A 25,771-nucleotide genomic window follows, 5' to 3' on the forward strand; every position below is an offset into this window, starting at 1 on the left:
AAAAAATAAAAAGACTGATAGGAGAGTAGTTGGAGAAGGCTTGGTGTGACATTTGTTTTAAAACAGGTGGGATTGTGGTGGGATTGGTATTTGAATATTAAATGTAATGAATTATTGTGAACAACTTTATAAAAATAAAATACAATTTAAAAATAATAAATAATAAAATAGGGGAGCCAAAGAGGTTGCACAGCAGGTAGTATGTTTACCTTTTATGATACTGACATGGGTTCGATCCCTGGCATCCCATATGGTCCCTGGCACTATCAAGAGTTATTGCTGAGTACAAAGCCAGGAGTAACCCCTGATCATTGCCAGTTGCGGCCAAAAAAAAAAAAAACCCAAAAAACAAAAAAACTCTACTACTACTAAAACATGGAGGTTGCAGTTGTCCCTTAGCTCAGTATTAACCAACAGAGTGATGAGCTGCCAATAAGTTAATGCTAACCTGGTCTCATGACACACTTCTCAGATCAGAGCAAGCAACACTCCTGCATGGGGCATTGGTGAAATCACTTTTGAAAAAATGGACCCTCCTAAGAAGAACGTGGCACAAAGAGCTACAACAGGACTTCAAGAAGTCTTAAACCCCTGTAATAAGGGCAAGAGGCAAGGAAAGAACCATAGCTCTGTCCTTAGCCCTCCGCCCCTTACCCATGTCCCTGTGGGGGCCATGCCCAGGCCCTGTGGCCAGGCTGATGTTCCCCCAGATGTATCGCCTGGAGTAATCTACTGGATTTGTGTCCCCTTGCATGCTAGATGTCCACCTGAGATGGCCTGTGAGAGTTGAGCTCACTCTGTGCAAAGTCTGCCTGCATCTTCCTCCCAAGGCAGTGTTCAGGCAGGAGCGTCATCTCTTGCCCAGCCACCCAAGTCCATGAGGACACTCGCATCCCCCAGTCCGCACAGCCCCCAGTACGCATCTCCACTCCTCTGCTATTGAGCTAGACTAGGGTCCCAGTTGCTTCTGGTATGAATTATGGAATTCAGCTTTTGTCATTTTAATCTATTTGTTTCTTTTGCTTCCTCCGGCCATTCTCCACATCCTGTCAATTTTCTGAAATAAAAAAAAAATCAGCTTATGCTATTTTCTTGTTTGAAACCTTTCAAAGACCTCTCAAAGAGGTTTTAGGAAAAAAACTTCCTTTTGGATTTAACACTAATGGTTCTTCATGACCTGGCTTCAGGTGATGTCTCCAGCCTCCTTCACCGCAATCAACCAAACTGCTTCCTCCCCACTGCTCTGACCCACTTGGCTCCTCTAAGCCAAGTGCCTGTTTTCTTCCTCCTCTTCACCCAGCTGGCTCCATCTTCTTCAAGCCTTGTTAAAGCATCTTCCTGTCCCAGAAGCATTCTCTGATGTTCTACTTTAATTTGGATTGTCTTCATGTGCTTCATATCTCATTATGCCTACATTTAACTGACTCTTGAGGCTGAAGGACAGTAAATAATGTAAGACATTTTTTTCCTCTCATGTGGCTAAAGCTGTCACCAGTCTGGTTCAAATCCCCAGGAGTAGAATGGTTCTATGGGCATCACCTGGGAAGATCCCTGGAGCACTGCTGGTTTTAACCCAACTCCACCCGCAAATTAATTTTAAAAAGAAAACTAACTCTTAATTTATTTGTTACCTTCCTCTCTAGGCCTTACTTGCCAAAGTGCAAAGTGCTGAAGTGCAGACTTAGAATGGAGGAGGCTCTGAGTTTGATCCCTGGCACCGCAGGCCCCTTGACCACCAAGCCAAGCAACGCTGAGCAAAGCAGGGAGCACCTTCATGCTCCTCACCCCAGCACCATTGGGTGTAGTTCTCGTGAAAAGCTAATTAATAAAAATAAGACTTTTATTTTGGTTTTGATTTTTGGACCACACTAGCCTGTGTTCAAGGCTTATTCCTGGCTCTATACTCAGGAATGACTCCTTACTGGTGCTGGAGATAAAACCCAGGTCAGCCACATGCAAAGTAAGTGCCCTACCCTCTGTACTATGTCTCTGGCTCCTAAAGGTTAGAGTTCAACCATAACCAATTCTATACAATACTGACTGTATTATTATAGTCTGCTTGCATAGTTTTTCCCGTTCACCAGCAGAACTCTTCCTGCTGAACTTTTCCTGCCTTTTAGATTTTTCATTATCCTGGGATAATGATCAGCACACAGACTGGGCTCCTTGATTGTTGAAAGTGGCAGAATTTCACTGCCACTAAAGTTTCCACAACGAAATTGACCACATCATATTCAATCTAAGGTTTTGCCTGACCGATATCGCTGTTGTCCCAACATTCCAAACGGGATCGGCCCAACGTCTCCTTCATCGCAAAATTCTACTTCACAGAGTGGGGAGAAAGGACTGCAAAGTTTAAGTTTAAGAAGAGAACTCCCAGAATGACCACCAACTGGGAGCTCTTTGGCACTATTGCGGCAATGTGGGAAGATGCCGTTATTAACAACATTGACAAGGAATATGATCGACTGGTTCAGCACCTTCATGACTGCGCGAGAAATGCCGAGAGTGGAAAAGCCACAAACAGACGCCTGTCTTCGGAAACTCTCCAGCTCACTCACCAACGTGGTTTGGCACGAGCCTCAGGCAGTCACAAGATAACATCTGAGTTCGCAAAGCTGTGCAGAGAAGTGATAAAGGAAGACCTCAAAAAGAGAAGAGCAGCAGTGTTGGCTGATGTGGCAGAAGCCGGGAAAAGTATTCTCAATGCTCGCCTGTCCTTCGCCAATTACAAGACCAAGATGACTGCCCTCCGATGTCCTGATGGATCTATCACATCTTCCAGAAGGGCAATCTTCTTCATCTTCATCTTCATCTTCATCTTCATCATCCCGTTGATTGTTGAATTTCTCAAGCGGTCTCAGTAACCTCTCCATTCGTCCTATCCCTGAGATTTTAGAAGCCTCTCTCTACTCGGCCTTCCCAAAGATGCCACGTTGGAGGCTCTTTCAGGGTCAGGGGAATGAGACCCAGCTTGTTACTGGCTTTGGCATATGAATACACCATGGGAAGCTTCTGAGGCTCTCCCATATGGGCAGGAAACTCTCAGTAGCTTGCTAGTTTCTCCCAGAGGGAGAAGTAGGTTATACGATATTGCGCAGCCGTGAAGCGGCTGTGCCCTTCCGGAAGCTTGCTTTTAAGTCTCTGGATGTTGGCCGTTGATGCGATTACACACACCTGGGTTCCTCTGGGAACCTTCATGCATGAGGCTTGTCCGAACATGTGGAGAAGGGCCTTGAGCATGGCTGTGGCTAGGTTCCGGAGGTCTTCCGCCACTGGGAGCTCTGCTGGGGAGAGGGAGGGAAGCTGGAGCCCATCTCCTCCAAGGGGCCCTGGGGAAGACAGCCAGGCACACAGGCAAGAGACTCCAGAAGGGCAATAGAGAGGGTTATTCATGACTTCTATTCGGATCTCTTTGACAGCCACATCCATCTGCCCACATACCAAATTCCGCAGGATGGATATGTCGTTCCCAATGTCCTCCCTTCTGAAATCCGACAAGCCATTTCGACGGTAAAGACGTGTACAACACCTGGTCCAGACAAGGTCAGACCCGAACATCTGAACAATCTGCCACCAGTACTCATCAATACACTGGCTTGGCTCTTCACATGCTACAGCATCTACAAGTTGTTCACTGGAGTCATCCTGAATAGAATAGGCAGAACACTAGACGAAGGACAACCATGCGAGCAAGCCGGGTCCCAAAAAGAGTTCACACAATCAGTGACCAAGCTTCAGTGACCAAGCTCATTGAAGTTTTGTGAGAGTCCAAGATGCTGCTCTGTCTAATGTTCATTGATTTAAAGAAGGCCTTTGATTCTATTGAGACTGAAGCGGTCATCAAAGCCCTAGCCAAACAGGGCATTCAAACTCAGTACATCAAGATCCTCTGCGAGCTGTATTACAGATTCACCACCAGGATCTCACCATTCTACAAGGAAGTGATCATAGACTTAAAGAGAGGGCTTCGGCAGGGTGATACCATTTCACCGAAACTCCTCAGTGCCATCCTCGAGAACGTCATGCGACAACTGGAATGGGAAGGAATGGGAGTGAAGATAGATGGTCGGCAATTACACTACCTCTGCTTTGCTGATGACATCGTTCTAATAACACTAAACATTAGCCATGTGGCACAAATGCTGGCTGACTTTGACTGTGAGTGTGGAAAGGTCGGATTGCAGCTGAATCTCATGAATACAATGCTCATGAAAAATGAACTCGTTTCTGACTTTCCATTTGCTCTCAACGGAACGAACATCTCCGAATGCAGCAGCTATGTGTACCTGGGTGGAGAACTCAACATGAGGAACGACTTGGCGCCAGAACTGCGCAGGAGGAAGAGAGCAGTGTGGAACGCCTTCAAGAGCTTCGAATAAGTGGTTAAGAGGATGAAGAAACTCCGGCTCCGGGCACATCTTTTCGACTCCACCGTTCTTCCTAATCCCAAAGAGGAATCGAAAGAGCTATGCTTGGAGTATCACATTTCACTCAAATGAGAGAAGGAATATGGAGTTCGACCTCTGTCAACGATCAAGAATCAACCATGCTGTTTACTTTGCCAAGAAATCAAAAATCAGATGGGTCAGACAAGTAATGCGATTTAGAGATGACCGCTGGACTGGAGCTATTACCGACTGGATTCCATGGGACGTCAAAAGACTGCATGGCCGGCCACCTACGAGATGGTCAGACATCTTTGTCAAAACCCTGAACGAGCGATTTGAGGTATCATTGGGCTACACTAGCACTCGACAGGGACAAATGGAGACATTACTGGCACCCGCTCGAGCAACTCGAAGATCAAGGGGATGACAAGTGATATAAAAGGGAACCTAGCGACAACTCAGTTCTAGAGTACCTATCTTGGGGCTGGGGTAATAGCACAGCAGTAGGGCGTTTGCCTTGCACACTGCCAACTCAAGTTCGATTCCCAGCATCCCATATGGTCCCCTGAGCACCGCCAGGAGTAATTCCTGAGTGCAGAGCCAGGAGTAACCCCTGTGCATCGCCAGGTATGACCCAAAAAGAAAAAAAAAATAGAGTACCTATCTTGCAGGATTGAGTCTGTGGATTCCATCCATGACACTGCCCCTCTGCTAGTCACGACCCTGGTTGCATTACCTTTTGTGATCCCCATATGTAAACCTCGCAGCAACTCAATAAACTATGACTCTTGCCCATTGCAACAACAGAGAAAAGAGAAGAAGGAAAAGGAAAAAGAAAATGTGATTAATTTTAAAAATAATAAAGGGCCAGAGCCTTCTGGAGCCTCAGGTTCAATCCCTGGCACTATATATCCCTCCAAGCACTGAGCTGGGAGTAGTACTTGAACACCTCAAGTGTGACTGCAAACCAAAATAAACTAATAAATAATATTAAAATAATGAAATGTGGAACTGGGAAATAGCACAAAGGGGTGGAGTGTCTGCCTGGTATGCTCTAGGCCCTGAGTTCTATTCCTAGCCCCAATGCCCTTTCCACCCTCGCCCAGCCCTACCAGCTGTTGCCTTGTTGGCTTTCAGGACCAGACAACATCATATCACTGGATTTGAGCTCGAACCCACCAGACCTGATCTGCCAGCTGGAGTATCAGTGAAAGTCGTCCAGGGTGCCCCCTGACCTAGCACTGCTGGGTGTGGCCCCCATTAAAAAAAATTTTGTTTAATTGCCCAGGATATGGCTCAGTGGTCAGCACATGCATTGCATGCATGTGGGCTGGGTTCACTCCCTGCCACCACACATCCACACAACCACACATCATACTTGTCCTGGGGGTTCGAACCAGACTGGTGACAGCTGCAGCCACATGAGAGAAATACACGCACACACACACACACACACACACACACACACACACACACTTTTAATAATAATGAAGCCTTGGGGCCAGAGAGATAATACAGTGGGTAGAACACTTGCTTTGCAGGTGGCTACCCAGGTTCAATCCCATTAATCCTATATGGGGGGCTGGAGTGATAGCACAGTGGGTAGGGCGTTTGCCTTGCACGCGGCCGACCCGGGTTCGAATCCCAGCATCCCATATGGTTCCCTGAGCACCGCCAGGAGTAATTCCTGAGTGTAGAACCAGGAGTAACCCCTGTGCATCGCTGGGTGTGACCCAAAAAGAAAAAAAAAATCCTATATGGTCCCCTGAGCCCTGCCAGGAGTAATTTCTGAGTTTAGAGCCAGGAGTAATCTCTGAACATCTCTGGGTGTGCCCCCTCTGCAAAGAAACCATAAATATAATAGATTTGAAGATCATAGACATTCAAGGTCCTTCACACTTAGAACGGTACTTAGAAAACAATAGTTACTCAATAAATAATAATTAAATTAGTGCTTGGAGCAATCAAATCAGAAACAATGTTAATTTTCTATTCAAGAAAAGTGGAAAAGTTGGCATTTTTTTTGTAAAATTATATTAACATAAATAAATTTACCATCTAACTCGTGTTACAATAAAATGAATATTTACTGTAGTTGTTTTGTTTTGGGTTATTTTTTATGACTTTTTGGGCCACACCTGACAATGTTCAGGGGTTACTCCTGGTTCTGCACTCAGGAATCACTCCTAGCAATGCTTGGGGAGCACATGGGATGCGAGGGATCGAACCTGGGTCAGCCGCATGCAAGGCAAACACCCTACCTGCTGTACTATCACTCCAGCCCCTGTTTACTCTAGTTGTTGAAAGTTACTTCAAACTTTCTGTTCATTTGTTTTTCAGGTCATTCCTGGCTATTCTCAGGGTTTATTACTCTGCACACAAGATCACTCCTGGCAGGGCTAGGGAACTACATGGGGTGGTGGGGACTGAAGCCAGGTCAGCCATGTGCAAAGCAAACACCCTACTCGCTGTATTATTGCTCTCATGCCATATTATTTTTTTTTGTTCCTGTTATTTTTAGTGGGTGAAAAGTTTAGGTCATACCCAATGTTCTTAGGATCTACTCTTGACTCTGTGCTTAGGGGCCACTCCTAGTGGTGCGAGAGAACGTTGCCTGTGGGGGACCAAGTCTGCATTAACTGCATGCATGGCAAGCACCTGAACTCCTATACTACCACTGAGGCCCTGTTTATTCTAATCTTTTGTTGTTCTTGTGTTTGGGCCATACCAGGAGGTGCTCAGGTCTTAGTCCTGGCTCTGTGCTCAGGGATTACTCCTGGCAGTGTTCTGAGGACTATATGTGGTGCCAGGGATCAAACCAGAGCCAGTCACACATGTGCAAAATAAGAGCCTTAATCCTACTACTGTATCTTTAGTCCTATTTATTCTATTTATAAGAGGAGCTGGCAGACACATAGGAGGTAAGACAGTTGTCTTGCAAACAGCCCCCAGGCATTGCAGGGCACTGGCCCAGGAGCACAGAGCCAGGAATAACCCTTGAGCACTACTGAGTGTATCTCAAAACTCTTCTCCAAGATTAAATTTTAATTAAACATAAAAATAGTAAGCAAGGAAAAAAATAATAAGCAAGGAAAGTTAATTTCCACATTTCTCTTTTTAAAATATACTAATATTGGGCTGGAGAGGTAGCACAGTGGGTGGGGTGCTTACGTTGCATGTGCTAGCCCCAGGTTCTATCCCCAGCACCTCATACGTTCCCTTGATCCCTTCCAGGATGATCTCTGAGTGCAGAGGTAGGAGTAAGCCCAGCGCATCCCTAGGCGTGGCCCTAAAACCAAGAAATAAGATAAATAAATAAATAGGTACTAGAGAGATAGTCCAGGGGGTAGAGCACTTGCATGCACCAGAACTAGGTTCCACCCCTGCCATCGCATCTGGCCCCTTGCTCCCTTCCAGAAGTGATCCCTAAGAGTAGAGCCAGGAGTAAGCCCTGAGCACCTTCAGGTGTGTCCCAACCACCCCCGCCCCCAAATAATGTAGCACTGTAGCACTGTCATCCCATTGTTCATCAATTTGCTCAAGCGGGCAAAATATACTAAAATTAAGAAACCAGAGCAGGGCCTAAGAGTGAGTAAGGTGCTTGCCTTACACACCGCTGACCTGGGACCGATGTGGACATATGTGGTTTATACAGTGATGACAAGTGGAACACCTTTCATACTTTTACATTTTTCTACAAATGGTGCTCAAATATGTGCCATGTAAACTATGTTAGTATGCTAAGCTGGGCCAGGGCACTAGAGCAAGAACCTGTTGCACTTTTTTGCTTGCAGGCTTTCCCTCCTGTCCTGCTGGGTTGCCTCTGCAGCTCAGGGCACTGTGAGACTTCTGAGCACTGTGTTGCACGTTACCCCCAGGCATTGCCAGGTGTGACTTCAAAACAAATTAAAATAGTCTACATCATGCTCTATTAATAGAGATATTTCTCTGCTATTATAGAACACCCTTAAATTTTCTTAATTTTATTTTATATTTAGCAATCTTGGTAGAGCAGGTAAGATTCTTGCTTTGCATGTGGCCAACCTGAATTTGATCCCTGGCACCACATATCATCAGAAGTAAGCTCTGAGCACTGCTGACCTGGCCCAAAGATCAGAAAGATAAAATAAAATAAAATAATGATGAGAGATCCAGCAAACATCCCCTGTCCTCAAAGAGATTATATTTGTTCAAATACATAATATTTCTACCCACCTTCATTTTAAATGAACATAAATAGAACATAAATGAATAGAGAAAATTACTTACTTGCAACCTGTCCAGATATCCTGATAATACAAAAAATTTACATTTTAATTTTCATTGGTTAATGTGCAATTATAGGGATTAAACTCAGAGCCTCACACTTGTAAAGGAAGGTCTTATTAAGTGACATCCTCAGTCCTTTATTCTACTTTTATAGGGGCCTCCGCAGCAGTGCTTGGGAACGCAGGGCCATTCCCCATCATCCTTGACACTGTGGTTTGGGCCTGACAGTTTGGTGCTTGAGCTTCGCTGCACTAGGGGCCACCAGGGCCAAGCCTCGTGCAGGATGTAGGGCAACATGCATGCCAGGAATTGAACCTGGGGCTTCCATGTACAAACCGCCTACTCCAGTCCTTTAAATCATCTCTCCAGACCACAAATTTAACATATTTGTGTTTCTGTTCTGAGGCATCCCACAAGCTGCTTGGTAGGCCTGGAACCCTCCTGTGATGCCTCATTCCCTGGGCTGGCGTTTCAGTGCCAGGGTCCAAGAACATGCTGCCGCAGTGCCAGCAATTACCCAGGCCATCCCAGTGGTGCAAGTTATACACCTTTCTTTCTAACCTAAATCATTTCAAAAGAAATACATCACAATGGGGCTGGTATGATGGCAGTGGTTAGGGAAATTGCCTTGTGCTGGCTGACCCAAGTTTAATCCCTGGCAATCCATATGGTCTCCCAAGCTTACCAGGAGTGGTCCCTGAGTGCAAAATCAGGAGCCAACCCTGATCACTGCTGGGGTTGACTCAGCAAACAAATGAATAAATGGAATACATCACTATTTTTGGTGTTCGGGCCACAGTCAGCAATACTCAGGAGTTACCCCTGGCTCTGCACTCAGGTATCACTCCTGGCGGTGCTGGGGGGAACATATGGGATGCTGGGAATTGAAGCTGGGTCGGCCGCGTGCAAGGCAAATGCCCTATCCGCTGTACTATCAGTCAAGCCCCGGGCCCTCTTTCTTATGAAGGCTCCTTTAAACACTCCGCACTCCAGTTCACACTGTTTCCTTTTTTAAACTGCTTTTTCTGGTGTGTGTGGTGGTTGGGCCACACCTAGCAGTGATCAGGGCTTAGTCCTGGCTTTGAGCTCAGGGATCATGTCTAGTGGAGCTCAGGGACCAACCACATGAGGCACCAGGAACTGAACCTCAGTTGACCACATTCAAGGTAAATGTCTCACCTGCAGTGCCATCTATGCAGCCCTTCTAAACTAAAAGGAGTTTTTTGGTTAGGGATGTAACTTAGTGGTAAAACATATAACTTGCGTATATGAAGCCCTGAGTTTGAGCCCCAAGGCCCAAAAATAAACAAAAAGAGCCAATGGAACCACATCCATTTTCTTACACCTTAACACTATGTAGTATTCTTATCACCTGTAAGCATGGATAGTTTTATCAATTTTATCGGAAACTCCCTGAAGATTAGGACTGACTTTCTAAAAGTATGTTTCTATTCTGAATGACTCAAACTGAAAAGACAACTCAGGCCCAGCTCAGGCATTTGAGGCCCGATGCATACAAGCCCAGGCGCTTTGTCAACCAAAATAATGTGACCTTTAAACTCAGTGGGGAAGGTTTGAGGTCAAAGGAATGACACAAGGATCTGAAATAATTAAAAAGAATTTTAAAGAAATTAAGGACTGTTGTCCCTTTGAAAAGAGATTAAGGGAAGAACTCATTAAGATTCACCAGCTTCTTGAATGGCACTGAGAACTGAGATGCTACAAAGCTGTTTGACCCGATGTCAAGAACAAGAGGAGATGCCACAGTAAGATAGGCTGGAGAGGGACGCTGCAGGAATTCAGAGAGGAATTTTGGAACAAAATAGCATCATGGCAGACTAAGGGCTCCAGAGGCAGCAAGAAGGCTGATTCTTAGGCAGTTTCTAGAATAGAGTTGAAGAAGAGCTCTTCAGCAACCGATCAAATGGGCAAGGTTCTTAGTCCTAAAGCAAAGGAGGGGCTATAATATAAAGAACTTCCTCAACCCCTTTGAATCCTGAGTTAATGGACATTTGTAATAAGTTCCTTCAGGCTGTATGTGACCTCTCGGCAGTATCTGTTAGATAATGGTCGCCAGCTGGCCCAGACTGTTGAAGCCGGAGCAGACAGAAGCAATAGTCCAGAGCAGCTGTTTCCACCTCCAACTGAAACTTCGAGAACCAGGGTGAAGAGGATTTTAAGCCTGACGCTTGGATACCAGGGCAAAAACTATAAGGGAGAGAGGTACTTATAAGCAGTGCTTGGGAGATCCCAGAGCCCCACCAGTGACCTCAGTGAAACTGGCTGGTGATTCAGTGCCTGAGGAGTAAATGCTGCTGCTCTGGCCATGTTGTGCCAGAGATTACCTGACCATCCCAGCAGTGCCCAAGGACCTCAAGGACCCCAATAGTACTTGGTGGTGGGAGGACCATTAGGTTCTGGGAACCAAATTGAGTTGGATCAAGAACCCTAACAGCTATACCATTTCTGGCCTAGGGGTAACAACAAGTTACCAAGCTTAAGGCTTAAGGTCAAAACGAGGCAGAACAGATAAGCTTGTCGAATAAAGTGCTGAGAGAGGAAGCACGATGTACCTGTGCCATAGGTCACAGCAACGAGTTTCCATCCTCAGGAGCTCAAAGCACAGGTATGGACACAGGTATGGACACAGGTACAGGTATGTTACTATAAGCATGTTTCACCCCTCATTTGGGGTCTTAAAACTAATAAATAACTGGGGAATTGCTTCAAGAAATCTCTGGGAGTGTGGGGATATTACACAGACCTAAAGAATTTATGACCCTATTTCTCTATTCACAGTAATTTTTTTTCTCCCCTTGTGGTGCTGGGAATCACCAGGTCACCCAGCAGTGCCACAGGACTTCCAGGACTGCGACCAGTCAGGTGCTTAGGGGACCAGGGGAGCAGAGGCTTTACCCTGGGCCTCCCGCACGCAAGGCATGAGCTGCAACCCTTCGAACTATTCCCCTCATTTACTTTTTTTTTTCTTTTTGGGTCACACCTGGCAATGCACAGGGGTTACTCCTGGCTCTGCACTCAGGAATTACTCCTGCGGTGCTTGGAGGACCCTATGGGATACCGGAAACTGAACTCAGGTCAGCTGTGCACAAGGCAAACACCCTACCTGCTGTGCTATCACTCCAGCCCCTATTCCCCTCATTTAAATTTTGTGACAATCTCCCTCAATATGTTCCTGTTATCTCAATTGTTTTCCTCCTCAACCAGTTCCCTCTGTCTATGCTTCCATATCTCTCCTTTACATCGCTTCTGAAACTTCTTGGAGAATAATCAAGACTCACAAGCTTCCTACAGAAGGTGAAGGTAGTAACGCGTGTCAGTGACAGGTTCCACTGTGCTGCGAAGGATAGTTGGTCTAGAAGCTGAGAAGCTCTGAGACCAGGAAGAAAAATAAAGATAAGCACTGGCAGCTTCCGTGTCACGAGAAGGGAGATTTTATGCAATCCCTTTATAACTTACCTTTTTCACATTTGCTGCCACTTCATACTCTGTGTCTCATGGCAACTTTGCTGGCATTAAACTTAAAATAATGAACATCTGCTTGTGCAATTTAATCTGTGTAATCCTAAACTTGGTGTCACATGAATTTTGTAATATTATGAAAAAGTCAGAATCAAGATTGATACAATGAAAGGGAAAAAAAAACAGGAGTAGCGAAAACAATCTCAAAAAATATTATAAAAATCACTAAAAAGTGAATAAATAAAAAAGAAATAGAAAATCAAAGTTATGTGAAATTCTTGAAGAAAATTTTAAAGTTAGGTGGTTAACTAGATCAGAACTTCTTTTTTATTTTATTTTTATTTTTTGGTGTTTGGGCCACACCCAGCAATACTCAGGGGTTACCCCTGGCTCTGCATTCAGGAATACTCCTGGCAGTGCTCAGGAGACCATATGGGATGCTGGGGATCAAGCCCAGGTTGGCCATATAGAAAGCAAACACCTTCCCCCTGTACTAGAGTTCTAGCCCCAGAACTTCTTTTGTTGTAATTTTCTTTTTGGGCTCTGGTGGTACTCAGGGTTTACTTCTGGCTCTTCACTCAGGGATCACTTCTAGAAGAGCTCAGGGGACCATGTAGGGTGCTGGGGACTGAACCCTGGTAGTCCTGATGCAAGGCAAGCACTCTCCGCACTGTACTATCTCTTTAGCACCTAGATAAGAACTTAAACTTTTACATCTTATGATCTTTTTTACTTTGAGAAAATTTTGCTTGAACTTGAGTATATAGGTAGTAAAAGCACAAAGCAAACATTTATTGATAATAAATCATAAAATTTTAGTTTGGTGAATTTTAAAAAAGTTAGGTGACCCCCATTCCATGAGGCTGGAGCAATAGTACAGTGGGTAGAGCATTTGTTTTGCATGCAGCCAACTGGGGTTCAATCCCTGGCATCCCATATGGTCCCCGGAGATAGCCAGGAGTGATATCTGAGTGCAGAGCAGAGCCAGGAGTAAGGTCTGAGCATCACCAGGTGTGTCCTCCACGCCCCATCCCCCCAAAAAAAAGTTATGAGAACCCTAGCTGGGATTACAACTCACAGTTTAAGAAGTCAGGAATTTGGGACTGGAGTGATAGCACAGCGGGTAGGGCATTTGCCTTGCACACAGCCAACCCGGGTTCAAATCCCAGAATTCCACATGGTCTCCTGAGCACTGCCAGAAGCAATCCCTGGGTGCATGAGCCAGGAGTAACCCCTGTGTATTGCTGGGTGTGAGCCAAAAAGCAAAAAAACTAAAAGCAAAAAAAAAAAAAAAAAAGAAAGAAAGAAAAAATAAGGAGCTAAGAAATAGATTATATAGTTTGTATGATGGCACTTTATGGGGCCCTAGATTCTCTTCCTGACACCAAACCCCCCCCCAAAAAAAGATGTTATATAAATATTATTGTATTGTAATTATAAAATATATCTATAGAGAGAGAAAGAGATTTTTTCATGATTAAAAATATATATTTAAGGGGCTGGACGATAGCACAGCGGGGAGGGCGTTTGTCTTGCATGCAGCTCACCTGGGTTCGATTCCCAGCATCCCATATGGTCCCCTGAGCAACACTAGGAGTAATTCTGAGTGCAGAGCTAGGAGTAACCTTGGTGCATTGCCAGGTGTGACCCAAAAAGCAAAAAAAAGATAAAAAGGTATATTTAAAATTAGCCATCTCAGCTCTGTTTAGAGGATCCTAATTTTTGTTGGTGGCATCCAAGGCATTCTAGTCAAGAGCCAGCAGAGCACATGTTTTCTTCTCTCCATCAGGTCTGATTAGGGCTGACCTTGGCCACATCACTGTCAAAGAGCTCCTTCACAGCTGGCTTCATCTGGTGCGTAGCTGCCTGGCCAGCCACAGTGAACATGCATGCTGTTATATTCTCATGTCTTCATAGTTGACTCTGGGGTCAGAGGGAAGTTGATGGCACAGTGGGCCAGCTAGTTTCCCTGGGCGTGCTCTTCCAAGGATATCTGGGCTGCCTTCAGAACTGCAAAGTGGATAGGCAGGTGGGAGAGGTGTGAATTTATTTGGTGTGGCTGTGGTCAGCAGGCTTCCTTTTTTGCTTCCAGTGCCATCTTCGTGAAAAGGGGAAGACATATTTTCTATGAACATATTAGTACTAGACACTATATTTCATTAGCATTCCTTTTTGATGTATTATTTATGGATATCTCTAAGGGAGCAAGGGTAAAGAGAAATAAAGAGGCCTCAGGATAGCTAAAAGAGCTGAAGCACATGTTTTGGGTGGTAGAGGCTTGGGTTTGATCCCAGCACAGAATAATCCCCCAAGCACCCCCAGGAGTGACCCCACTGTCAGATCCCAAGCATTGACAGGTTTGACATCCACAAAAAACTCAAAATCCAAAACACAACACAAAGCAAAGTCAAAGCTCCCCTAGACTGTTACCTGGGGAAGAGCAGATATACTCAGAAATTACTATCATGAAAAGGTAAGTTGGGAGATACTGAGAGAAAAGAAGCCCTTCTTGAAGTCTATTTGAGAGATAGAGTACGTAGAAGTCAAAACCCACCAATTTTGCAGGGCAGAGTGAAGACTGATGCTTTGGGTCACTATAGACATTTGTAAGCACCAAAATGTGTCTAGTCCTGACACTGAGACAAAAAATACATGCCAGATTTTACTTACCAAAATAATGTGTTTTGGACATAAGAAAAAGAATGTAAACTATGTCATGAATATTTTATCGGTAGGGCATTTGCCTTGCATGCAGCCGACCTGGGTTCTATTCCTCTGCCCCTCTCAGAGAGTTTGGCAAGCTACCGAGAGTATCCCGCCCACACAGCAGAGCCTGGCAAGCTACCCGTGGCGTATTCGATATGCCAAAAAACAGTAACAAGTCTCACAATGGAGATGTTACTGGTGCCCGCTCAAGCAAATCCATAAGCAACAGGATGACACTGACATGACAGTTGAAATTGTTTTTCTCTCTCCCCATCCCCCCCAAACACACACACACACACACACACACACACACACACACTCAATAAAACCCAACCACAAAAATCGAAGGTGCCAGAGAGAAGCCAACCCAGGTTTACTCCCCAGCACCCCATATGGTCCTTTGAATTCTATCAGATATAACAACTGAACTTAGACCCAGGAGTAAGCCCTGGGTGTGGGGCCCACCCTATCCCCCAATAAATTATGTGTTTTGGACATGCAGGGTTGAAGTGAATGTATTAAATTTGATTTTACTTTTAAAAAACTCATGTGCACTTTTCCTGTTTTGTTTGGGGGCAACACCTGGTGGTGCGCAGGGGGATACTCCTAGCTTGGTGTTAAGTGGTCACTCGAAGTGGTCCTTGGGGGGCCATATGGTGCTGGGAGCCTCCTGCACGCAAAGCCAAACTTTTGAGCCATCTCCCTGGCCATCTCCTTGGCCCGGATGTACAGTTTTTTTTCTGTTTGTGGAGGTGTTGGATCACACCTAGCAGTGCTCAGGGGGGTTACTCCTAGCTCTGTGCTTAGGGGTACTCCTGGTGGTGTTGGAGGAATATGTGATGCTGAAGATTTGAATTAGGGTTGACTGCATGCAAGACCAGTACCTTAATCCCTAAACGATCTCTTTGGCCCATAATGCAGAGATTTAAGAAGATAAATTAAATATACTGAACAAGATAGTATAGAGAAGAAAGAAACCAGAGGGAAGAAAGTCAGGTAGAAAGCATCTGAACTTGGGGCTGGAGTGAGAGCACAGCGGGTAGGGCATTTGCCTTGCACATGGCCGACCTGGGTTCAATTTCCAGCATCCCATATGGTCTCCCAAGCACTGCCAGGAGTAATTCCTGAGTGCAGAGCCAGGAGTAACCCCTGAGCATCACTGGGTGTGATTCCCCCCCCAAAAAAAAAATAAAGACAGCATCTGAGCTTATAAAATGAAAAGAATCTGAGTTTGATTATGACTGGAATTGTGAGAAGAAAAGGGAATATAAGAGGAATTCTGAGGGGGAGAACCTGTGAACCTGTTCACCAGCCTGGAAAAAAGAGTCATGGGTGCACCTGGGAGTCAGGAAAAGATGGTTCCATTAAAGGAATTACAACCACTAACGAGGGTATTTGATTTGGAGACAAAACCGGCAAGCTATTTTTTCCTTTCCTGTTAACATGTTAAGTTTAAGGTTATCTCAATGGCAAGCATTCAGTTGTCTGGGAAATGAGACTGGAGCTCAGCAGAGAAACTAGGCTGAAGATGAGAACTGAGAAAGGCATGACCTTTACAACCACAAATGAGGGAACAGAGCAATACCAGTGGGTAGGGCATCTCCTTTGTGAGTGGCTGACTCAGGTTCATCCCCAGAGTCCCATATGGTACCCTCAAGCCCAGCAGGATTGATCCCTGAGTGCAGACCAGGAGTAAATCCTGAGCCCTACTGGGTTTCTCCCGCCCATTCCCCCACCCCCACCCCTTCCCTCTCCCCACACACAGAAGACTGAATGAGTTCCTTAAGAGAGAAAGCAGAGGGGCTGGAGCGATAGCACAGCGGGTAGGGCGTTTGCCTTGCACGCGGCCAACCCTGGTTCAAATCCCAGCATCCCATATGGTCCCCTGAGCACTGCCAGGGGAGATTCCTGAGTGCAAAGCCAGGAGTGACTCCTGTGCATCACCGGGTGTGACCCAAAAAGCAAAAAAAAAAAAAAAGAGAGAGAAAGCAGAGAGAGAGACAGAGGAAGGAATGAAGGAAATGAGCAAACCAGGTGTTTGGATGCTCTAAAGGAGCTCTAAGTCTCGGATAGTTTTATGCTATTACCTAATCATCATTATATAATCAAATGAATCATTTAATTGCTGCATATTAGGGAGGATCCCTCCCCACAAGTTCTAATCTGGTTGAGAAGAAAAAGACAACTCTAATTACAGTTAAAGAGGTAAGTAGCACTGCAAATAAATAATAGAAAAATGACCCCAAGAAGTGCTTGATAAGTGAATCATATACTATAATTTTTTGTGTGAGAGTACGTGGAGAGATGCCCTCAAGCTAGGGTGTTTCAGAGACGCTTTGTCAAGGGAGTCGGTTTTGAGCAGGTCATGATCAGAGGGTGAGTTGTAAGTCTTTTCAGGCAACTGAGAGGGATTGAGTACAAGAGAAGAGGCAAGAAAATGCACACAGGTGAATGAACCAGTTTGGCAAGAAGAGAAGAGCCATTGGTGAGCCTGCAAGGGTTGGGGTGGAGGGGGGGGCTGTGAATAGCAGATGACTCAGGGAGGAAGGTGGAAGCCAATTGTGTTGAGCTTGATAAAGAATCCACCACTCGTTCTCAAGGCAGAGTCATTGAATTTTGAGCATGCTACTGACATGATTAAACTTAAGGGGAATCAGCCAGGAAGGTGGCATGGGAAGCCAGGCTTTAGGGGAGAGGGAGGCCGTGCTGGAGAATGTAGCTCAGTCAGAAAGTATTTGTCTTGCTTGTATAAGGCCCTGGGTTCAATTCTGGGCTCTATTTTAAATTTCAAAACCACAGCACTAGGACCATTTAAGTCCCCCCCCCCCCCGCCGCACAGATGAAATAGAGAAAAATTAATTGAGTCTTTTTAAAATGAGAACCCAAATTTTCTGGCTACTAATCTGGTTCACTTTCAAAATTCACAAGGTATAAACATTTCATATTAGAGTCCTATTTAGGAATAGATACATTATGGATTATGGTTTTCTTCACAAGAAGTTTGTGTGAGAAAGCAGGTCAAGAATTTGTGAGATGGGGGTGCTAGAGTGAGTGGTCAAACTATGTTCAATCCCTGACATCTCAGATGGTCCCCTGAGCACCACCAGAAGTAATTTCTGAGCACAGAACAGGAATAAGCCCTGAGGACCCCAGGTGTGACCTAAATACAACAACAGCAGCAACAACAAAAACAAAATAGCAACAACAACATCAAAAGAATGTGTGAGATATCTGGATTTCAGTAATTTATTGGTAACTAGAGTAATACAATAATGACTATTCTCTACTTCAACTTTGATTTGATCTGAAACTTGAAACAAGAGATATCCGGTTGAGGTTGTTTACCAAGGAAAAAAGAAAGGGCACTGAAGTATAAGAGAGAAGCAGTGTAATTTACTGGAGAGAACACTCTATATATAGTTAGAGATTTGGGTTGTTAGGATTTAGGAATTAGGAGTCCTGGTTACCAATGTTTATAAAAGAGGTCGGTCTTGGGGCTGGAGCAATAGCACAGCGGGCAGGGTGTTTGCCTTGCACGCAGCCAATCAGAGTTCGATTGCTAGCATCCCGTAAGGTTCCCCGAGCACCGCCAGGAGTAATTCCTGAGTGCAGAGCCAGGAGTAACTCCTAAGTATCGCCGGGTGTGACCCAAAGAATCAAAAAGAAAAAGAAATAAAGGTTGCTCTTACTTGTTGCATCCCTTCCACATTTTAAATATATCAAGTAATAAATGTTTGGGTTTTGTATTTTCTCATTTGGCATTTATGGGGTATTTCCTAAAGAAACAATATTATAAAATGATGGTAAGTTTCCCCTGGATCATCCTCCAGGAGCCCACAAAATCCTCATAGGTGAGCCGACCAATAGACAGCAGAGAGGGTGCTTGCCTTGCATTTGACTGATCATTCCTGAGTACAGAGTCAGGAGCAACTTCTCAGTATGGCTGGGTGTGGCCCCCAAACCAAAAGAACCCAAGTCCCTTCACACCCCCGTATAGCTGAAATGAGTTCATATTTTTTTGGTTTTTTTTTTTGGAGGGGGGGGGTCACACCTGGCGATGCACAGGGGTTACTCCTGGCTCTGCACTCAGGAATTACTCCTGGCGGTGCTCAGGGGACCATATGGGATGCTGGGATTTGAACCTGGGTTGGCCGCGTGCAAGGCAAACACCCTACCTGCTATGCTATCACTCCAGCCCCTGAGTTCATATTTTTTAGAAAGAAATATAAATATTTTGGGGGCTGGAGCGATAGCACAGAGGGTAGGGCATTTGCCTTGCACAAGGCCGACCCAGGTTCGATTCCCAGCATCCCATATGGTCCCCTGAGCACCTCCAGGGGTGATTCCTGAGTGCAGAGCCAGGTGTGACCCAAAAAGTAAAAAAAAAAGAAAAATAAATATTTTTGTAACATTAATTAACAAAAATAGCTAAATCAATTTTTGTGGGGCTTTGAAGGGAAAAGATTTAATTAGAAGACGATATGGAACTAAAGATTTTGGTATATAAAAGAGAATTTCTGGTCACTTTCAAAGTTACCTGAGCTTAATAGCTCACAAACAGAAAAGGGGCTTCCTTCCTTCCTTCCTTCCTTCCTTCCTTCCTTCCTTCCTTCCTTCCTTCCTTCCTTCCTTCCTTCCTTCCTTCCTTCCTTCCCTCCCTCGCTCCCTCTTGTCTTTCCTCCTCCTTTCTCTTTCTCTCTTTCTTTCTTTCTTTCTTTCTTTCTTTCTTTCTTTCTTTCTTTCTTTCTTTCTTTCTTTCTTTCTTTCTTTCTTTCTTTCTTTCTTTCTTTCTTTTCTTTCTCTGTCTCTCTCTCTCTTTCTTTCTTTTTCTCTTCCTTCCTTCCTTCCTTCCTTCCTTCCTTCCTTCCTTCCTTCCTTCCTTTCTTTCTTTCTTTCTTTCTTTCTTTCTTTCTTTCTTTCTTTCTTTCTTTCTTTCTTTCTTTCTTTCTTTCGAGTTTTGGGGATGACACCTGGTGGTTTTCAGGAATTACTGGCTCTGTTCTCATGATGCTGTCATTCCTAGCAGTGTTTGGGGGACCATGCAATGCTGGGGATCAAACTAATTAATCCCTGTATGATGTCTCCGACTCACTATTTCCCTCTCTTGACATAGAAAGGGTAAGGAAGTATGAGCTAAGCGCACATAAATTTTGTAGTCCCAGGGATAAAAGTCAAGGTATCACACATGCAAAGCAAATTCTCCACAGCTGAGTATCTGTATATGTGTTTTAGTTGAGGCACCATGATTTTAAACAAAATTTAATCTTATTTTTATAAAGTAGTTCACAATATTTGATTACATTTAATATTCGAGCACCAATCCCACCACCATTATACCTCCCACCACCATATTTTGGATGTTGCCATCCTGAACTCCAACCCCTGCCCCAAAGCAAAACCAAAATAATTTATTTCTTATTGTTATGAATAATCTACTGAAAATGCTCCAAAAAATTTCCTTAGTGTGAAGATTGTTATATTTCACCCAGGGGCTATTAGACCCTTTTATATGAGATTACTAGGGGCTGGAGTGATAGCACAGTGGGTAGGGCATTTGCCTTGCACAAGGCCAACCCGGGTTCGATTCCCAGCACCCCATATGGTCCCCTGAGCACCGTTGGGGGTAATTCCTAAGTGCAGAGCCAGGAGTGCCCCTGTGCATCACCCGGTGTGACCCAAAAAGAAAAAAAAAATTAAGAGATTACTAATATGTTAAGGGTTGAGCGTTCTGTGCTTATGTATGTATATACACATATTTACATATCTGTACAAGTATATTTCCTTCTAAGATTGGTTGCCTTCTACTTTAAACCCCATCAAGTGTGGTGCCGCTACTGTTGGAGTGTGAGTGGTATGTGGTATGAGATGTCCAGGAATAGGTTCACTCATGGGTGAGGCTCATCTGAGCGAGTGGAGAGCAGCTGTGAGCATGGTGGTGGTTGAGTTCTGGAGGTTTCTGGCTGCCCTGGCTGGGTCCCTCGGGGCAGAGAGGGGCCTCACCTGCCCACCTCTGGGGGCTCCCAGAATGAAACAGCCTGGCATGGGGTCTGGTGGCCTGGCTATGGCGAGTCGTTTTATGCTCTCTTCTGAGACAGTTATAAGTCTCTGGATCATGGCTGATGATCAGACTATCTGGTGCCAGCCAAAGGTGGCTTACGGGTGTGACTGCCAAGTTGCCGGAAGCATGAGGAGACATGGGGGGCAGGTCACACATTCCCAGTTCCACTGAACCTGGAGTTTTTAGTCACAAGTCCAAATATGTGGGTTTTCTGCAGATTAACTCATGGGTGAGGCTCGGCCTGAGTGTGTGGAGAGCGGCTGTGAACATGGCAGAGGTTGTATTCTGGAGGTTTTTGGCTACTGGCGCTATGTCCCTCGGGGCAGGGAGGGGCCTCACCTGCCCCCTTCTGGCACCATGCTTTACAAGTGTTAGTTTTAATGCTTTAAGCATATAATGTTTCTGTATCATATTACACCAAGTTGTGTGTTTTTAAGATGATATAAACAATTAGCAAGCTCTTATTTATTTATTTATTTATTTATTGGCGGGGGAGTGCATACCTGGCAAGCTCAGGGCTTCCTCCTGGCTCTGCATTCAGTAATTACTCTTGGTGGTGCTCAATGGTGGTGCTCATTTGGGATGCTGAAGATTGAAGCCAGGTAGGCAAGGCAACATTGGTAGGGCTCAAGGCAAGTGTCCTATCAGCTGTACTATTTCTGTCTCCACAATTAGTAAACTTTTTAGAGAGTGAAAGAATGAGAGCCAGACTGAAAAAGTAAGCTATGAGTCAGGCAGGAGGAAGACCCTGTTCTGATTCAAGGGGAGAAAGAAAGGAGGGCAAGTGTTCAAGTATAAGGGTCTATACTCTAGATTCCAAGAGATTTGGTTAGAAGTGAATCCAGAAAACAGATCAGAGGAACTGAATCAAGGGGAAATGTGGAACAAAACTTCAATGCAGGGTTCAAAACTCAGGGATCAACCACAACAGATGCAGAGCAGCGTCCATGTGCCAGGTGCCTGAATGCCAAGAACCAGGACTCACAGCCAGACCCACAAAGATTTGTTCACTCCTAAAGCCAGAAGTGGTTCTAGACTGGGAATGAAAACCGAGGTAGATTGAGTTAGGAACTAATTAAAAAACAACCCAAACAAACGGAGACTGCATTAGAGAAAGACAGAATGTAATCTAAAGCTGATACGTGAGGTCATACGGATGCCAAAAGGAGAGCCTCAAAGCAAAGGCCAGCACTGTAGCACTGTAGCACTGTCATCCCCGTTAATCATCAATTTACTCGAGCAGGCGCCAGTAGCGTCTCCATTTGTCCCAGCCCTGAGATTTTAGCATCGTAAACTTTATGCCCTTTCTCTGTCATGCGGCATGCAGGCTGGATGTCCTTGGGCATAATGGTGACGCACTTAGTGTGGATGGCGCAGAGGTTGTTGTCCTTGAAGAGTCCCATCGGGTAGGCCTCACACACCTCCTGCAGCGCCTTGACGGATGGCCCAGCTCTGGAAGCGCAGGTCGGTCCTGAAGTCCTGCGCGATCTTGTGCACCAGCCCCTGGAATGGCAGCTTTCGGATAAGCAGCTCGGTGGCCTTGTGGTAGCGGCGGATCTCGCACAGCGCCACAATGTCGGGCTGGTAGCGGTGTGACTTCTTCATGTAGCCCGTGGATGGCGCGCTCTCACGGGCCGCCTTGGTGGCCAGCTGCTTGCGGGGCGCCTTCCCGCCAGTTGACTTGTGCACTGTCTGCTTAGTACGAGCCCTTTCATTCTTCCCAACTCAGCTGGAGACTCCTTCAGGGTTAGGGAAATGAGACCCACTTTTGTTACTGTTGTTGGCATATTCAGTACGTCACCGGTAGCTTGCCAGGCTCTGCCTTGCGGGCGGGATACCCTAAGTAGTTTGCGGAGCATTGGGGTGGGTGTGGGGGAGATGGAGGCTTCTTTTGGGTCAATCTAATCACCCTGCAGGTGTTCCCAGTCTACCAAATGTAAGCTCCTGGCTTATAACAATTTGCACAATGACAACATGCACCTGCTTGCGTCTTCAGGCAGCGCCTGGGGCATCTGCGGCCTCAGGTTGATCTCCTTGAGGTGGATGGAGTGCGCCCAGAGGTCATTGAACAGCTGACAGAGCAAGACTCCACCGCAGAGGGTCTGTGCCAGGTCAAACACCTGTGCTGAGTCTCAAGTCACTCGGTGGATGGCAGACAGTGTCCTGCAGTGGATAAGCCATTGTGCACGCTGCTGTCACTGTTCCATGCTCGATGGTGCTGTGACTCAGCCTGGCCCGGGGTTTTTCCTTGCCCTGCCGGTGCCACTCTTCTTAATCCCACAGAGCAGCCGGTGATGTTCAGCAGGAACCATGCGCAGAGTTCCAGCAAGGCTCACACGTGGAATTCCATGCCTGGCGTGCTGTCCCGCGTCATCCAGAGCGAGATGGTGAGTCGGGCTAGGGGTTCGACTGGAGTCGGCGCCATCTTGCCTCCAAGCATATAAAACATAAAATGACAGGACTCATACAGGCGTTTTTTGTCTCCATGTGCATTTCCAAGTACTATTTCTATCCTCTGGTCCATGTTGCTCTTGCTCAGCTTCTAAGGAGAGGAGGTCACTGAGGGGTCATAACCCCAGGCTGATCTGGGGCTGGACTTGAGGCTCTGGGTAACCCGCAGTCAACCTGGAATAAAGGTTCTGCCCACTTGCCCGCACCCGCGGCAGCTTTCGCGCATGCACCGCGCTGAGATTTCAAGATGCTCAGAACTGCTGGTCAATCGGGCGGGAGGGAAACGCCTGTATGAGTCTAGGCGGCCGTGCCTGCCCACCACCAGGGGGCGCATCCAGTACCAGGACAGCTTTGTTGATTGAGCGGAGGAGGCAAAGACAATAGATTATACTTTAAATGTGTGTTCTGGCTCAGGCTTGAGCAAGCAGCATTCAAACTTATTGGAGTAGTCAAACCATCTCACCTTTAGCTTCCTGATGTCGTTAACATTCGCCATGCTTTTAAGACTATGTAGCTGGTAGAGGAAAGTTTAAAGAATGATAAAAGATAGATGATAATGATAAAAGGCAAGAATGAGAACACAGATGTAGAACCAGAAAAAAAATGATGGGGAAAGGATATAATGGATTAGAAACAAATGTGAAGAAAAGCACTAACCCTGAAAAAGCGAGACAGGAAAAAGTGTGGAAAGTCAAACTGATCTGTGAGGAAACAAAGAAAGAAAATACTCCAGAAAACACCTCATTCAATGGGTTTTGCTAATTCATCTCTTGTCACTCTTCTCACATCTCATTAAAAAATAGGAGAGCTACAGGGTAACTGTGTTGTTTAAACACCAAAATGCAGCTTTTGCTTTTGGAGAGCACTTAATATTCTCACCTGAGATTTAAGCATTTGGTAGACTTTGAGGAGAAAGTCTAAATTAATAAGTGATTCCAGGTATAAAAGAAGTAATTCTACAGAAAAACTGCAGAAATTTGCTGCTGTTTCTACGGAAAAGGAGGAGTGGGTAGAGGTGAAGCGAGGAGATACCCGTGTTAGGAAAAATGAAGTATTTTGAGATGAATGAATTCATGAAAGATACTTAACCATTTTCTCTAAGAATTTGGATTTAAAATGTTGCCTTATGATGATACAAGAGGTTATTATCGTAATCAAAAAAGGAGAGGGGTGGGGTGAGGGAGAATTACTCAGAGAGCTCATTTCAAAGCGTATCACATAAATTTCTTCATCATTTTTGTTACTGTAGGCATATTATACGGTTCCAAAGGCAGAAGAGAATATTTGATTTAACCACATACACTTTGTGACTGTTCTTGTCATTGAATTGAGTGCAGAACCCTCTGAAATTTGAGTAGAACGCAGTAGTAAATTCGTAATTACAATGAGCATTCCAAACTTCCAGCCTGTTTTGAGATGGTTTCCCACCCCCTCTGGACCGAGCAGGACTCGGAGGTATTTAACATTTCTAAAGCACACGCCCCAACATCCTTCTAGAGCACATTCTTGGGCTAGGCTCGTAGGTCCCCACCCCTACCCAAACAGACTTGGACTATCTCCTTCCCCTCCCCCAGCTTCTAACTGCCCGGTGCGCGCTCTTCCTGGCAGCTTCTCTGCAGCCAGGCCAGTCGCAGGGCTCCTAGCCCGTCTTCTCCCGGGCGGTCACACGAGTCCGTTCCCGGGAGGGAGGGCGGGGAGGGGTGGGGGGGAGCTCTTCCCTCCCGGCTGCTGATTGGTGCCTCCCCCTACCCCACCCTTCCCGCCGCACTCCAGCAGCATCCACAAGGTTCTAGCTTAACCAGCCCCACCACCTTCCCTTGGAAAAAAAAAAAGTCACTAACTCTCCTTGAAGCACGTTCTTGGAAGGAATAAAAGTGCTAAAGAACAGGTGGAAATGGCTCAATTCCTCTAGGTCTTCTATTTCTGGGCCGCACAGCCCACGCCTCCCCGTAATCCCATGGGCACCCCCAAGAACTGGGTTCCCACACGCGTGCGTTTCTGGGTCTAGCCCCTCGCCCAAGTACCACCCCGCGGGCCCTTTAAAAGGACGCGACCACTAAGGCCAAGTGGGGGGTGGGAGAGGCCCTCCCGGCCCCGCTCGTCCAAGTCCTCCAACTCTCGGGGCCGACCCCCGGGCGAGCCGGGCCGGAGTCGGAGCGGCCGGGGTGCACCGCGCCCCCGCCGGCCACGTTCCTCTTGCTCGGGGGGCTCAGTTACCTCCCCCTCCCCCTCGCCTCCAGTGCAGCTGTCCGGACGGGGGGTGGGGAGTGGGGGCGGGGGTTGTTGTTGTGGTGAGGGACGGCCCCGCCCCCTCCTCGTGGCGGCCCCTCCCCCGCGGCCCCCTCCCCCGCGCCCGCCCCCAGCCCCATCTGTTGGCCGCCGCCGGGCGATGATTATATTGTACGGGACGCGGGGC

The 25,771-nt window shown here is 46.1% G+C and overlaps 2 pseudogenes; both read right to left on the reverse strand.

Moving 5' to 3' along the window:
* LOC101546997 (mitochondrial carnitine/acylcarnitine carrier protein-like) overlaps positions 1–14,027 on the reverse strand; it is a 30,785-nt pseudogene extending 16,758 nt beyond the window's left edge.
* An 8-nt stretch (positions 14,028–14,035) lies between these two features.
* Positions 14,036–23,851, reverse strand: LOC105943287 (histone H3.1-like; annotated as a pseudogene).
* Between the last annotated feature and the right edge of the window lie 1,920 nt (positions 23,852–25,771).

The sequence above is a fragment of the Sorex araneus genome, chromosome 2 (genome assembly GCF_027595985.1).
Source record: "Sorex araneus isolate mSorAra2 chromosome 2, mSorAra2.pri, whole genome shotgun sequence".
Classification (NCBI taxonomy): Eukaryota; Metazoa; Chordata; class Mammalia; order Eulipotyphla; family Soricidae; genus Sorex; species Sorex araneus.